Source organism: Sciurus vulgaris (genome assembly GCF_902686455.1).
Source record: "Sciurus vulgaris genome assembly, chromosome: 10".
In the NCBI taxonomy this organism is placed as follows: Eukaryota; Metazoa; Chordata; class Mammalia; order Rodentia; family Sciuridae; genus Sciurus; species Sciurus vulgaris.
The window spans coordinates 8,173,565-8,188,581 of NC_136470.1; the positions used below are offsets into that span (position 1 = coordinate 8,173,565).

The 15,017-nt window shown below is 45.7% G+C and overlaps 1 protein-coding gene across 2 annotated transcripts in view; it reads left to right on the forward strand.

The window, feature by feature from the left end:
• Nucleotides 1-1,055: 1,055 nt before the first annotated feature.
• CLDN14 (claudin 14) overlaps nucleotides 1,056-15,017 on the forward strand; it is a 97,260-nt gene continuing 83,298 nt past the window's right edge. For both annotated transcript variants that reach the window (XM_079155201.1, XM_079155202.1), the window contains exon 1: nucleotides 1,056-1,387. The gene's annotated coding sequence lies outside the window, so the exon portion shown is untranslated. The remainder of the gene's footprint in view (nucleotides 1,388-15,017) is intronic.

Sequence of the window (15,017 nt, forward strand, 5' to 3'; positions counted from 1 at the left end):
GCTGTGTCTGCCACCCAGTGTGTGGTACTTTGTAAGGACGGCCCTAGCAAACTCAAAGGCTTCTCACAGCCATCGTGGAGATATTTATGTTTGTTTTAGCTTTGGTATTCTGCATAGTTTCATATTATGTCTCCCACACTTGCATTTTATTCCTGGACACCTAATTTCTTCTGCTACCTGATTGTGTTTTAAGATACTTTAAGCGTTCTGAATTCAAATGCAAAAAATATATAATTTTAAAAAATTCTTAAAATGATTCCCACTTATCCAAGACCATGCAGGTAATGACGAGTGAAGCTGACATCCAACCTGGGTCTGCCTGACTCAATGACTGGTTTGCTTCCCAGTCCACCGTGCTGGACTGCCCTGCTGCCCAGGACTGAGTCTCACATAACAAAGGGTCTAGGGTATATTATATTGTTGATTAAACTTGAATGGAGGATAGAACAGACTACAAACAAGAGAAGCATGAGCAAGGATGAGTTTGCTGAGCTTTAGACCATGATCTAGACTAATGTGGGAGTTCCCAATAAGAAAGACATAATTTTTCTTGACCCCAGGCTTCAGCTGTACAACAGAGATGATAATACCTTCATGGTTTGGGTCATTAGGCTGATGGGAAAATAGAAGCTTTCTTTAATAGCCTTCTTGTTTTTCCAGGCCTTTCTGTGTACCCAAGGAGGTACTTCCTGTGTGTATTTCTCCGTGCCCTTGGCCACCTCTTCCCTCTTCTTTTCTCTCCAATCCGATCCTCAGTGTTGGCCTTCCGCCATATGCATTTCTGCCCTGGACTCCCTTCACATTTCTGTTTTTCCTCTGGATACTTCGGATACTTCGAGGTTTCCTAATGCCATTCTCAATCGGTACTTTTCTTCTGAATTTGAACACCAAGAGGTACCCATGGTGACTAGCAACAATGGGGCCTAAGAAAACAGGTCATTTGAGCCAGAGAGACGTCAGCAAAAGCCTCTTAGTATTTGATTGGCCTTTTGTTGAGAGAATAGTGACTCTGTGAGCTGGGCCTGAGACAGACACTGGCCCCTTTTTAGAGTGGACAGAGTTGGAATGGCATGTACTGAAAGGGCAGTGTTGATAGCTGAAACTAGGTGTGCCACAAACCTGAGATTGTGGGGGAAGCTTTGAAAAACTTCTGTGCAGGAGCAGGCTGGACACCAGCAGAAAATCCAAGAGCCCAGAAAGGACAAGTATCGTGAGGCCCAGTGGAAAGACAGGGATCCTGCTGATGGTGAGGGCAAGTCACCAAGAGAGCCACCCATCCAGGCAAAAGTCAGGAGCCGGTGCAAGAGGTCGAGTAAGATGTTCAAGAGGAGCCCCCAACGGGCATTCAGATGTAGTACTGGACTGGACTGGGGACACATCAACAAGGGTGAGTGTCACTTTCAATTTGGAAATTACCTCTCTGCTTAATTTTTATTTTGAAGTTTGAGTATCTGTCATCTGTGGAAGATCAAGGTAATTAGAGCAATCGGGTGAGTTGGGAATCGGTGAGCAAAGAGGTCAGAGAAGGAAAGAAAGATGGAAGGAAAGGAAGAGAAACTTCTTTGTGTCGTAACGAGTAGATTGGGTCAATGATTAAGTAAGCAGCTTGCTTTATTAAGTGACTGACTGCTGAGGATGTAGACCAATGTGTATTCTGGGCTTGAGAGGATGTCAGAAAAACATACTTCTTTTCTTACTTTACTTTAGTAATAAGGAATGATTGGTTGGTTTTTTAATCATGGAGTATGTGGAGATGGGGTAATAATTTTGGATTGCCCTTTGCTTTCATATAGATTAATGGCAATTGGATTCCAAAGGAAAGATAAAGTCCAGTGGGTTTCTGAACTGTACCAGGGCCTCTGGGATCACTGGAGAAATGTGGTTATATCTGGAGATGCTCGTTCCAAGCTAAATGAGCTCAGCTCCCTGGAAAGGAGGCTGATGTTCTTATTTATGTTCCAAAACAAGGTAGCTGCTTCCTCTAGGCAGTAAATGAGAACAGGTATAAATCCAGAGGCACTTCCTCAACAGCTGCAGTGTTACAAAAACCAACTCCACAAACATCTGTGAAACCACAAAAGGGTACCGGAGGGTGTCTGCCTGACAAATGCTGCTTGCTGTGCGCAAGGGGCCATTCCCAGGACAGTCTCCCTCGTCACGCCCTGTGCACAGCAGCTCACCTGCTCCTGGTTTTCTCTTTTGATAAAGCATTAGTGAGATCATATGAAAGCATGGCCAAGGACAAGGTTTCCGGGGACAAGCCCAGTCCTGCTAGGTGGAAGTCATTTAACCTTTATTTGCCTGCATTTCCTCTTTTGTAAACTGGGGATAATGGTTGTCCTAACCTCACAGGGTAAATGTGGAGATAATACTCATTTGTATAAGAAAATTGCATAAAATGGTACCTGGCATATGGTAAGGACTCGGTTCATGTTATCATCAGCTAATTATCACAGTGGGGCATCACCAAGCATCAGGATATGCGGAGCCCAGAGGCCCAAAGACGGAGGGCCTGTGCCCTGTGATGGCAGATGACTCAGTGAACAGCAGGACTGAATTCACTGCAAAAGAAGAAACTTAAACTGTATCAAAATAAAATACAGTAAAGAGAATTCTGTTAAAAGATAGCACCATGACGTGGCTCTGTCCATTTTTATTCTTAGCAAAATGTAGCTTTTTTTCCCCCACTAAATGTGACTGTATTTCTCAAAACCATCTTTATCAGTCACTAAATGTCAGGGGACTGTTCAGGATAGAGGAGAGGGAGCAGGGCATAAAACTGGGCCCACAGTGCTAACCACTGTATCCTTGGGAGATTTAACAGGAAAGTAAAATAATTCAATCAAAGCCTGGTCACTTAGAGTAAGTGGAAAAGATGGTTTCTTTGCATGAGGAAATTATTCCACCAGACAGCATAAAGGATTCTATTGTGTTTTCATTACTCCAAACAGTTTCAATGAAACTGTGGATTCTTAGGGCTGTGATCTAAGAAGTCCTGCCGCTGGTACTTTGCAAGGACATGATAGAGAAAGGTAAAGCAGCTATGACTTGGGAGCAGTTTGCTAATTTGACGTTTTCTCCCTTAATCTTTTTCACTTTTTTAACATTTTTATTTCAGTATAATTAGCAAAATGCACAGCTAGTAAATTTGTAGTTCAACAAGCTTTGAAAATCATGTGCACTTTGGTGACCACCACTCAAAACAAGATACAGAATATTTTTGATTGCACCAGAAAGTTCTCTCGAGCCCCCTCCAAATCAGGCTCCTCTCTCATCATCACTTTTTGATTTACATATAAAAATTACTTTTGCCTTTCTTTGGCCTTCCTATGAATGAAATCAAACTATAAGCATTCTTTTGGGTTTGACTTCTATTGCTCAGCATGTTGTATTTGAGATTCTTCTATATTATTGGATGTCTCACTAGGTGGTTATTTTTTTAGAGTAATAACCCATCATATGAATATGGCATGTCCAGTTCTAGTAACATTTATAACAAACCCTTTCCTTTCTCCATTGAACTACTTTGGCATTTTTGTGGAAAATCAGTTGACTACCTATGTGTCTATTGTTCAGCTTTATTTTATCCAAGTGATTTACATGTCCATCTTTATGCCAATACTCTGTCTTAACTACTGAAATATTACAGTATAAGTTCTTTGAATTTGCATTTCTTTTTCAGAATCATTTTGGATATTTTGATTCCTTATGTTTCCATATGAATTTTAGAATCAGCTCATTTATTTCTTCAAATGACACCTGCGGGAATTTTTTAATAGTTTGTATAGAACCAATACAACAGTTAAGGGGAAACAGATACCTTAACGATATCGGGTCTTCCAATTGATGAACATGGTTTATCCTTTGGTTTATTTAAGCTGCTTCCATTTTTCTCAGAAGTGCTTTGTAGTTTTTATGTTGAGGTCCTATGCGTCTTTCATTAAATTTATTCCCGTGCACTTAAAGTTTTTGATGCCATTGTAAATGGTACTGATTTTTAAACTTTCATTTTCAAGTGTTTGTTACAGGCATGTAGAAATTCAACTGATTCTTGCATTTTGACTTTGTGTGTTATGACCTTGTTAATGCTGTAATTCTAGTGACATTACTGTAGATCCACAGGGTTTTCTTGATATAATAGGAATAATTTAAGAGTGGATAATAAATAAATTAAGAAACTGAAATGTTCTAGTTTTAGGCATGTGTTAATACACCTGTGCTTCCGAAGGTTTTATTGCTGTGGTGGCAGTGGCGGCGGTGGTGGTGATAGTTTTGATGGGGATGATTTATAGAGAGAAAAGTTCATGAAATGAATCTTTCATATCAGTTGAAAAATCTCAAAACCATGTGGTTCAATTTCTACATGACACCCAGGCTTGAATAGTCCCCAGGACTTTGTAACTTTTTATAAGTCACAGCCTTGGCTATATACCTTTCAAACTGCAGAAACTGTGGCCTCAATACCTACTTCTGTAATTTTTTCTCCAATTCTTGCTGTGCACACCTCATACTTGTGTAGTAGACACTGTTTTGAAACAGTATGTCATTTGGTAAATGGCATCCCAGTTTTTGCCATGGAACAAGAAGGGGCAAGATTGGAACTAATAATAGCTATCATTTAGGGAGCATCTATAACCAAAAGCTGAACTTAGCAACATAAACGCATTACCTCATTCATTCCACACAAAGGAATGAATTGCGAACTTAAAGTCATCCTTGGACATATTTCACAGATGAGGAAACTGAGGCTTAGATGAAGTCATTCGCCAGGTCATGAAGTTAATTAGTAGCAGAACTGAATCAAAGTTCTGGACTCTAGAACCCACAGTTTTGATCAGAATTCCCACAGCATCTGTTTAAGAAGCAAACCTAATTTCCTATACACTCTGAGCATAAAAAAAGGAATGTAGCCAGGCTTGAGAATCCTTAGGCTGATAAGAAATGATAGCAACATTCATTTATTACCATGTAATACATTGAGGGCTGGTGATAAATCTCTTGGCTTAGGTGGCTAAGTATGGATGCTTAGAAAGTCAAGTCCTCTTGAACCTGTGGTCACCAAGAGACCCAGTGAGGGCTCTCCTCATTGGCTGGAGAACCAGACCCATAGCCAGATTCCACTGATGGCAGATCACCCATGGCGCCTTGTGCAATGGGCCTCATTTCCCTGGAGTCAGAAGACTGCATGGTGCACCCTTGGGCTGCTTCCTGCTGTTAGGAGTTTACACACCCACAACCCATGCAAGCCCCCCGCACAGACTCAGGTTATGCCATGGCTGGAATTACATAGTGACCTCCAAACCAAACCAAACAAACTACAGGCAATAACAGCCTGGGATAACAAGCCCAGAGAGCATCGGCACCAGAATTGCTAAAAGGGTCCCTGTACACCACAGATTACAGAATCGTAAAGAGCTTGCTTGTAAAACAGAGCCTGTGGAGTTTCTGTGCAGGCTGCAGTTGGCCACTGAGCACCGGATCTTATTTCACCAAGCGAGGGGGAAGTGCTAAGGAACCGGCTTGGGATGATTTGGTTGGAATCCATCCTTTGCAGATTCTTCCCAGTTAAATCCACTGCCATGTGTTTCATTATTTAAATTTTCTGTGATGACCTTTACCCTTCATACCTTAAAAACGTAGGGGTGAGGAGAGTTCTTTATAATCCCTGGTGACATTCCAAGAAAATGTCACTCACCAGTACCAGCACTCTCCTGGAATCTCCAGTCTGGAGAACAGAATTTGGCAGCGTCTGTCTCCATCAATCAGGGCACCTGAGGTAATGGTATGCTCCTCAGTTCCAAAGGGCATCGCTTTCCAAGAATCTCCATCTTCTCCCTTTGTGGGTGGGTCTGAGGCCCACTCCTTCATGGGTCTCTCCCTCTTCAGTCTGCTGGAAACCTTCCAGCTCCAAGACCTGCCCTGAATCCGGGGTCCAGCTTGGGTGAGGGAGTGAGAAGGAATGAGGCTGTGGCTAGACTTCGTGGGACACGTTCTAGGGGTTTGTTTCTCAAGCCCCGCTGACCACCATCGGCCACATTGTGAACAGGAGGAAACAGCATAAGAACCCTAGTGAGCAGCCTCCCCTTCACACAGCACTCTGGTGCACCAGGGGCAGGGTTACAGGGACGCAACTGGGGCACCTTCCATACTTCTTAGGCACCCTGACATAACTGCATTCATTCGTGCACTTTGGGAGGGCGTGGGGGAAGCACTGTGCAGTTCTGCTCTGAATGGCTTTTGTCCAACTTGAACTGTTTCTGAACCTCGTCAGTCATGTTGTTTTCACAGACCCTCAAGAGAGGGAGCGTTCTACACAGACCCATTGGAACATTTGGTTTAAAACTGGATGAATTCTCTTGAAGCTTCTGCTTGAAATTTTTTTGCCCTCTATCATCCCTTTCTTTTTCACTTTACATCGTGAACATTTTCAAACATCCAGAAGAGAATGAGGTCTGATGAACATCCATGAACTTACCACCCAAATTTAACAGCTGTTAATATTTAACCACCTTCATGCCAATCTGCCTTTGTTGCAACTTAAAGTAAGTCTCAGTCACTGCTGTAGGAACATAATGCCAGCCCTGTCTTATCACACACCTTAGGGCACGTCGCTAAAAAGTGGGGATGCATGCTGTGTCTCAGCCACACTCTGCATTGCTGTCTGCACTGGAAATTCACAGTCCCGATACCTTCAAACACCAGAAGTTAGATCTTCAGGACCAATTAAACTCAGGTTGATATTTTTGCCAAGAAACTCTCACGCTGATGTACATTCATTCTGAACCGCTCTGGTGCCAGGCCACACCAGGTTTAGTGATGCAAAGATTCATCCCTGCCCCAGGAGGACAGCGATAAATCTCTCTCCATTCTGAAGTTATCTTTCCACCCTGGTGACCAGCAAGTCATTTATGGGACAAGACCTTGGCCCTGTGGGTTACCAGATTTCCCACCAACTCTTCCCTGAATATTTCCCTGATGATCCTTGACCAAATCAATTATTTCATACAAGGTTACAAAATGTTGGCATTTAAAACTGATGATTTATTTGACATTTGTTCGCTAACTATGACATTCCTTCATCACAAAGTATTTTCCCTCAAAGTCAGTTTTTTGGTTTGGTTTTGTTTTTGTAACCATGATAGACAGCTCAACACTCTACATGCCAAATTTGAGTGCTAGACACTGACTTAATATCAGGAAGGTTTATCATTTAAAATACGTCACTGTCCTTATATTGTAAAAAATCCACACAATTTATAATTCACAGGTGAAAGGGCTTTATCACATCAGGCTCAAAGAAAGAAAAAAAAGAAAGAAAGGATTTTTCTTGTTAAGTAAGAATTGTCAAAAAGGATATTTGCGGGGCAGAGGAGGGAGACAGATGGGACTGAACGGTTGCTGTAACTGCAGGTCTGTAAGACCCCAGAGCGCTGGTCAGCTTGGTGGAACCACTCAATTAAATGACAAGCAAGAAAAAGTCATGGCAGTGAATTGAGTGAGTCCCTGGCTCGTGGGTTCAAATGACAGTTAATGCCATAAAACCAGCTTTTCCAGCAGCAGCATCCGCCACCACCCTGGTTGACTGTGGAGGAATGATGGGTAGGGCGGGTCCCTGAGGAGAGGAGGGCGGGTGGAGGAGGGTGGGCGCTCCCTCCTGTTTCCTGCATCTGGAGTTTCAAGTTTTACAGTGTCATCGGCCACAAGCACCTGAGTGGCCTCGGGATTCAAACTCCTCCCCATTGCCCTTCCTGCACCAGGGCTCCAGGGAAGCCCCAGGGGAGCCCCAGAGCAAAGCCTGCCCATCCGGGGGCCACGCTGGACACGGGGGTGGGCTCAGGGCAACCTGAACGCTGTGGCCTTGGTTGAGGCGGCCCCTCGAGTGAGTCAGGCAGCAAGGCCGCTGCTGAGGGAGGTTCTGAGCAGCAGACCCCATGTGGGCCACACAGGGCACAAAAGACCCTTTGTCTCTCCCCCAGGACCTTCCCACTGTCCCAGGCTCCTTCCCGCTCCTGCGACTTGTACTTCCTGGGGTGACCTGAGTTCCTGCACCCCATGAAGCTGGCTTCTCTCCGCTCCCAGTACCCTGCCATTTGCCTTCCGTCTCCAGCTCCAGGCCCTCTTGCCTGGCAGCATTTCCTCTTCTGGGCTTTCCCCTCTACCACGGAGGATTTCCTGTCCTTCTGCTATCACACCATGAGCCACAAGAAAAGGGGGAAACGGTTCTTTCCAAATCTCTCTTGCCCAGCACTGTTGGCACTGAGTAAACAGATTCTAAGTGAAATAAATGAAAAACAATGAAGAGCTGCGGCTTATCCTGGAGAATGATTTCCCACCTTCCCCCTTCCGTAAAGTAAAGAGCCAAGTTGATTGTGTTCAAATTGCCCTGAGTAAGATACACCTGGGATCTGAGGTGAATGGAGCCTGGACAGTTTCAGACTCAAAGGAAGAAAACGTTCTGTGTATTAAGAATAGCCGGGGAGGGTGTTTGTGAGACCAGAGAAGGGGAACAGAGGGCACCGATGGAAACTTCTCAGTTTACAAAAACGCTTTAGCCAAGACCATTGTAATAAAGAGCTGAGCTAGTAAAGCTGAACCAAATCAACAGACCCCTTTTCCCTCATCCCCCTAATGAAAGTGGTCATGTAACTGTGCTACGATTAAGGAAGGCCCGTGAGTTAAATGCTTCGGAATATGTGAACAGACATAAATCAGCCAATTCCCAGCTTCGAAGGCAGCATTCTTGAACATCCATTAATCTGTGGTGGGCTCCTCTTGAAGTTCTCGGGCCCTCTGGGCTTCCCTATCTCTTAATTGAAGCAGTGTGCCTGGGAGAATTATTGCTTTCTTACATCAACGTTCCTTTCCAAAGGCGGATTGCAAAACAAATACAGGAGAAAGATGCTGGATTCGGTTTCCTGGCGGCAGCTTCCCTGAGTGTGCGTCTGAGGGATGCGCACGCCCACCGCGCTCATGCGAGGCAGGGCCGCGTCCGCTCATTGGGCCTCCTGATTGTCGGTAAGCACTAGATGTCGGGCTGTGTTTCCCCTTGACTTTGAGGTATGATGTAGTTGATGAAACCCAGGGCTGCAGATCAAGGCACACTGGGGTGAAGATATGCTCTGGGAAATGCAGCTCCGGCATCTTTAATGCTCCTCCTTTACTTTTATCCCAACCTTCACACTCCCAGGAGCTTAGGAGTTTGAAATCAGCCCAGTGGCTGCAAGCACCTCCTTCTTCCTGATGTCAGATGGATGTCTTCCGGCCCATCAGCAGGAGGCTCTGATTTATGCTCCTGAACACAACCAGCAGAGGCTGCTGACGCTGGAGCCTCACCTGGCCTTTAGAGTTAACTTGGAGGGAACGTGGGGTCTGGGGTGACGGCTCCCTTGTTTGGGTTCTGGAGTCCTGGGTGTGTGAGTGTCTGAATAAGAAAACGGTTTTGCATATGGCAGCCTGCTAGTGCTCACATTTGGAAGGGATCAAGCCAAGGCTGTCTAAATCATTCAGGGGAGCAGCTGCATGAAGCATCTCATAAATCATAAGGCGAGAGCTTATGCAGAGGCTGCAGTGACTGTGTGGCCCCAGAAACCCACCTTGCAGAACAGAGTCACTCCAAGTGTCCAATTTCACCGAAAAATCACACGAAAGCTTTTGTAAAAACCAGGAGGGAGAAACGATTTGGTTATGCTGTGATTTACATTTATAGCGTTGGATGATATTTGACCAAGTCTTGCACATCAAAGATCAAAGTTCTCAATTTTTTAAAGTCATAATTCTTTGTTTCTCTCTGTTTCATTAACTCTTACAAAGCACAGTGTGACTGAATGCTTTACAAATATTAATCTTTCTAGCAATCCTATGCTGCTTCCCAATATCTGTCGTCTCCTGATCACAAATCAATGCTTATATTATTAAGAACATACAATATCTCCTATACATGTCAGCATTTCATATCGAATTGCTCAGTGATAGGTCTGGTAGTCAGTGATAGAAATGAGATCTAACTAATGCCCTTCAGAATAATGGCTGTAAAATGAGACATGCTATATGATAAAAATTCTCTTAGTAATTTCCATAAGTCTAACAGCTTCAGGTTTCAATGTTTTCTCAAATAACTTTATGGAATCAAACCAGACCCCCCAAAAAATTGTAAAATAGAAAAAAAAGAGTCATAGAAAGTACCATCTAGAGTTCACGCTGGCCTTCAGCACTGGGGGACAATGTCTTTAATCAACTCCTAGCTGCTTGTGACTGCTCCTTGGCTCTTCTGATTTCCCATTGGTCTCGAGCAGCTGCAGTGTGTGTGTTGGGGGTCGGGGGATTTAGTTACAGGCCAGCTGTGAAGTGGGGCACAACTGCTTTGAGAGACTCCACAGCACTGTGGATGGTGAGGGCCCATCTGCTCCACGTGAGCGGTGCTTTCTGGAGGCCCAGGGGCCTCACACTCAAGCCTCCTGCTTTTGGAATTCTTCAGGGTGAGCTGCTCAGTTGTGACCGTGGACATTCTTCCCAACTCTGTTCAGTGACGTGAGGCTGGTAGCTGACATCTACCGTGGCAGGAGTATTTATACCATGGACACTGGCCGGTGCTACAGGAGAGGCCCAGGAGGCCACTCCCGGCACCCCACCAGGAAAGGGAGTCTTGAGCTCGAAGGATCTTTCCAACAGCCGGGGAACACAGTTGTTTAAAACAGAGTGAGACCACTGACACAAAAGGAAGCCATAGCACCCTAGTAAGATTGCAGGGTGGTTCCGAAACCCATGGACTCTGGTGCCAAGATGGGATTTCAACAGATGCAGGGAGAGAGGATGGTCACCTCGTGCCTGGGAGAACAGCAGCAGGAAGAGGCAGGCTGGCAGACAGAACTGCTCACCTACCTGGACCGTACCCCAAAAGTTCATGGGTGGGAAACTTAACCCCTAAATTCATAGGTTAATGGCATTTGGAAGTGGGGTCTTTGGGAGGTCACTGGAATGAGATGAAGTCAAGAGGCCAAGGTCCCCTGATGGCATTAGAGGCTTTATAAGAAGAGGAAGAGAGCCCCAAGCTGGCACACCTGCCCTGTCTCGCCACATGCTGCCCTCCCCACTGGGGCTCACCAGATGCCAGGCCAATGCCAGCCCTATGCTCTTGGCCTTCCTGGACTCCAGAACGATCAGCCAAAAAATTTTATATTCTTTTTTTTAACCCCTTCATTTTTCCCCCACATTTCTTATTGGCGCGTTATAGTTGTATGCGTTGATGGAATCTGTTGTCGCATATTTGTACACGCACAAGATGTAACAATATAATTTGGCCAATACCACTCCCCAGTCCTCCTCGCTCCCTCCCGCCCCCACCTCTACTGATCTCCCGTTGATTTTTAGGAGATCCACCCCCACCTTTAAAACTTCTATTCTTTACAAATTACCCAGTTGGTGGTATTCAGTTTTACTCACAGAAAATGGACGAAGGCACATGCTCTCTTGTAACTCATGCCAAACAGAGGAAAGCATGGAAGGAACTGTGTAGCTTCCTGTGGCCGCAGTAGAAAACTTTACAACTGCGTGGCTTACAGCAACACAGACTTGCTTTAATTGAAACTAAGAACTCTAATTCATTATCTCATAGTTTGGAGGTCAGAAAGGGGCCTCGCTGGGCTACAGTCAAGGTGTTGACAGGGCCACATTCCTTTCTGGAGGTTCTGGGGGACGATCTGTTTTCTCGTCTTTTTGGGCTTCTAGAGCTTCCTGCATTCTGTGGCTTGTGGCCCCTCCTCCATCTCCAGAGCTCTCCGTGAGCCATCGAGTCTCTGTCACCTTGCATTGCTTGGAGTCTGCCTTGCTCTTCCACAGTTCCAGGGGCCTATGACTCCCCCAGGCCCACCCTGCTGATCCTATCATACAATCAGCGGTCGGCAACCTTCAGTTCATCGGCAACCCTTCATTGACTCTTGCCACCACACATTCCCACGGGATCTGGGGATGAGGACGTGGATATCTTTGGTGGGAAATCATTTTGCTGCTACAGCAACATGTGTCACCTGAGAAACAGCCTGGAAGTGACTCTAGGATGGCACCCATCCTTCCTGGACAGACCCAGTCAAAGCCACAACCCCAGCCTCTCCTCAGTGTCAGTCACAGCTGTCCCCCAGGGACTGGGACCCCTTCTGTTCTGAATCCTGGAAACAGGTAGAAATGCATCCAGCTGGCCTCCGTGGCAGGGGTTCTATAGTTATAGATTTGACAAACTTCAGAAAAATAGTATTTGCAAACTAACTGCCTCTGTATTCAACAAGAACAGACTTTCCCCCTTGTCCATCCCTGAAGCAACATAGCGTAACAGCCATTTACATGGCATGTATATCATGTTAAGTATTCGAGTAACTTAGAAATGGTTTAAACTGCACAGGCCGATGTGCTCGGGTTATATGCAAATACTGGCATCTCATGAAGGAACTTGAATACAGAGGGTTTTGGTTTCCTCAGGGGCCTCCTGGAACCAATCCCCCATGCCTAGGGACAACAGGGTCTGACTGTCGATGTTGCTGACCTGGGGAGACTGGAACACCAGCCTGCGTCCCCCTAGGCATTCTGCTTACCCTCAAGGACAGGAGGTTCCCAGCCCGCCCCATCTTGAGCATCTCCACTAACTCCTCGGGCCTGGGCCGTAACCAGCCTGGGGCAGGAAGGCCAGACTCAAGGAGCATGAGCTCTTAGGTTGTCAGACGCCTTCCCCTCCGGTAAGGACATTTCTTTAGAGTTTGGGGGATCAGAACTGAATCAATGTCTGTCTCTGGATAACATCATTCAAATGCGGGGCGATGGTGTCTGGGGGAGAGGGTGTGGACTTGAGGATCATCAGTTTCGCTGCTCTGGAATAGGTCCCGGAGGAGCCCACGTGGAGGCCTAGCACAACGAACTCTCCAACCTCTTTCTGCCGAGCCCTGTCTGTCAAAGGGCTCCCCGAGTCACGTCTCCGCCATCTCCAATCTGAGGCCTCCCTGCCCAGCCTCTCAGCCTCCACGCAAGCCAGCGTTTTCTAATAATCATTTCCTACATGAAATCAGCAAGGGGGAAAATTCCTCCTGAAGCACATGTCTGGATGATTACATTTCTCCCTGACAGGGAATTATCAGTGACGGCCCCGTGGCTCATAAGACCGTAGAGATTGTAACCCTCTGATTAATGGGGTAAGACAGATTGTTGATATTCGTGGAATTCAATATTCTAACCTCAGACCCATGTTTACAGCACATTGACTTACAACTTTGAAAAAAGGCCTGCTTTTCATGTTTGCTTATTAGGAGACAGCTCTAGAGCAAGCAAAGCAGGCCAACGTGCCCAGCTGGGTAGCCTGAAACAGAGCATGCATTTTACATAGTGATTTAGGATTTAAAACTCCAGTAGGCTACAATAGTTTTCCTGTGGTACCTACAACCAGCCGAGATGAAACCCTTCAAAGTCCACTGTGATCAACTTTCAAAACAGCATACTGAAAAGTAGTTCTCATCCTCACAAGCCACAGAGAAGGGAACCTGCACACCCCTGGCCACCATAGTTTGGCTCTGTTTTGACTTCTTTTTTGTTTGTTTGTTTTCAATGAGTGATTAAAACACAGAGCTCTTCATGACACCTGACTCCCCTGAAGAATGGTGACATTTCACTGGGCCTTTTCTGCGGCAGCCAAGTTGACAGTCAGACGGAAGTGACCACCTCCACTTCCGTCATCGTGTCATGGCTTTGAAACCACGCAGTGTTATTATTTGCCCCGTCTTGCAGAGGAGCTAGATGGAGAACAGAATGAATAACTTAGCCCAATTTACTCACAAAGCCGGGTAATTAGAATTCCCGGGCCAGTGGGCTCACCACAAAACTACACTTCTTGACAGTGCCAGGTACGGGCCAAGTCTCCATGGCGTGATCTCTGTCTGCCCCGAGGTGGGAAAGAGGCCAGATGCAGTTTGTTTATGCTGAAGAGCGCAGAATGGAGGGGGTCCTTGGAATATTTTAAGATAAGGGGGAAAGCATTCCTTTAGAGGTTATTGAACATTACTTGTTAAAGCAAAACCGATGAAGAAATCATAAATCCAGAGTGACGCGTGGGTTGGACGCTGTCCACCCTGGAGAACTGGTGGGACTTTACACCAGGGAGGAGAGTGGGCCCTTCTCCTCAAGAATTCTTTGGAAGTGGTCTCAGTTCATGTTTAGCACCAGGAAGTGGGAATAGCTTGGACTCCACCTGAAGGATGCCCCGGAAGCAGAATGGTTTGGTCTGTTTTCCTATTTCCTCTGGGGCTGCCTCTTTGCTGCAGCCAACGCCCTGCCTTAGGGTCCCTCCTGGTGACGCAGGTCTGCTTAAGAGGGCTTTCCATGCAGGCTCACCACCCCACGCAGAGCTCTAGTTCCGCAGACCTTCCCCTCTCCTCCAGCACTACCCACCTTAGTCCTGTGCACAGGCTTTGTTTCCCCACAGGAAATGGACATGGTAGACTCATCAGAGTGTGAATCTACCAGTTCGATGTCATGCCTCAGAGATGAGGATAAAAATAATGGTATCTTCACTGCACTGTCATGAACCAAGGAACTTAAAAGCATAGTAGTCCCTCAGGATTCACAGAGGGTGGGCTCCAAGATCTCCTGGAGAAACCAAAACCCACAGGTGCTGAAGGCCCTTGAATCAGTGGTGTAGGATTTGCAGAGAAATTATGTACACTCTCTTGTATACTTTAAATCATCTCTTCTTTACCGGTAATGCCTAATGTGACGTCAGCTGTGTGGACAGTTGCTATACTGTATTGTTTAGGGAACGATGACAAGAAAAAAATGTCCATGTTCAGCACAGACACAATTGTTTTCTGCAAACACTTTCAATCTGTGGTTGGTTGAATTCATGGATGCTGAACCCCCATGATAGAGGGCCAACTGTACTGTGGAAGGAATGCAAAGAACATGAAAAAATCATATCTCATTTCCCATATGCGGAATAGAATTTTGCAACAAAACAATAAGCTTGAAAATCAGTCCTTGTCAAGACA